Here is a 1,134-nt window from a genome sequence, read left to right on the forward strand (position 1 = left end):
CAGAAACGCTGCCATTCGGTTGATGAGAACTAAGCAGACGTTGCTAAAGGCTACCGGGAAGCCTGATGACGCTACAGCTCCAACTTCCGCGCCAGTGCACACCAGGTACAGGGAGTGGTGAACGACACTCTTCTAATGCCAGCTGGCGACTGAGGTCGACTGAGGTTCGTGATCGATATAGATCACTTCCGGTCAACAGGCGTATCTCCTAGCTACTTCGTGGGCTTCGTCATCACACGCTGCAAGGGTTTCGAGGCAAACTTGTCGCCCGCTTCCACGGACAGCTTGACGCCATGGCGCCCGCTAAAGCACCGAGCCCGAACTTTACGGGAATTCCAGCTGGTGAAAATAAAAATGGAGAGTGCCTACTCCTCAGGCAAAGATTTGTTGGAAGCGATGGCGAGAGAACCTTGCGTTTTTCTCTTTTACGAGAAATTGACCAAGTCCTGCAACTGGGGAAATCTCCTCCGTGCCTTCACATTCAGCTGGCAGAGCAGAGGACGCCCCAGAAGAGAAACGATACTGAACACTGAAAAAATGCCTGGGAAATAAGACACGTACGCTGGGAGAGCGATGCCGGGTCAGACAAATGAGGTGGCTTCCCATTGCGTTCAACTGCATGTGAATGTCTGCTCAGGAGGTAACGAGACTCGGCATGCGAGATCGCCACCAGCTCTGCAACCCATCCGGGCTGATGATAGCAGCGTACTCGTGCCTGGCACTGGTAAGCTTACTTTCCCGATTGTCAGGCAGAGGAACGGTAGAAAACGAGGGCACGAGCCTCGCCGTAAACTGTGGGTGCCACTCTTGAACGAATGAAAAGAACCCTGCTTGGGCGTGTCAGAATTATATTCTTTTAGCGCTGTTTCGCGGGTTGCCGTGAGATACCCGAAGCTAGCAGCAGCACGGGCGAGCGCGGTGCGGAGTTAGGGGGGGGGCGATGCGAGTTTTCAACCCGGATAGAAGGGCTCCGGACACAAAAAGACTTCACAGAGAGCTTCAGGAATGAGCATAACGGTGGTATTTCGGGAAAAGGAAAGTAGTAAAGCGAATATAAGGTGGCGGAAGAGAAAGGCGAGGGGTGTCAAACCGACTTGTGCCTAGCTACCACGACTACTGATATGCCCGCCAAAG

The 1,134-nt window shown here is 53.4% G+C and overlaps 1 protein-coding gene across 1 annotated transcript in view; it reads right to left on the reverse strand.

The window, feature by feature from the left end:
• CSUI_008505 (optic atrophy 3 protein) overlaps window positions 1-576 on the reverse strand; it is a 6,226-nt gene extending 5,650 nt beyond the window's left edge. The window contains exon 1 of the mRNA XM_068068635.1: window positions 1-576. This exon is cut by the window's left edge and continues 1,049 nt beyond it. The gene's annotated coding sequence lies outside the window, so the exon portion shown is untranslated.
• Between the last annotated feature and the right edge of the window lie 558 nt (window positions 577-1,134).

The sequence above is a fragment of the Cystoisospora suis genome, assembly GCF_002600585.1.
Source record: "Cystoisospora suis strain Wien I chromosome Unknown contig_4766, whole genome shotgun sequence".
NCBI lineage: Eukaryota > Apicomplexa > Conoidasida > Eucoccidiorida > Sarcocystidae > Cystoisospora > Cystoisospora suis.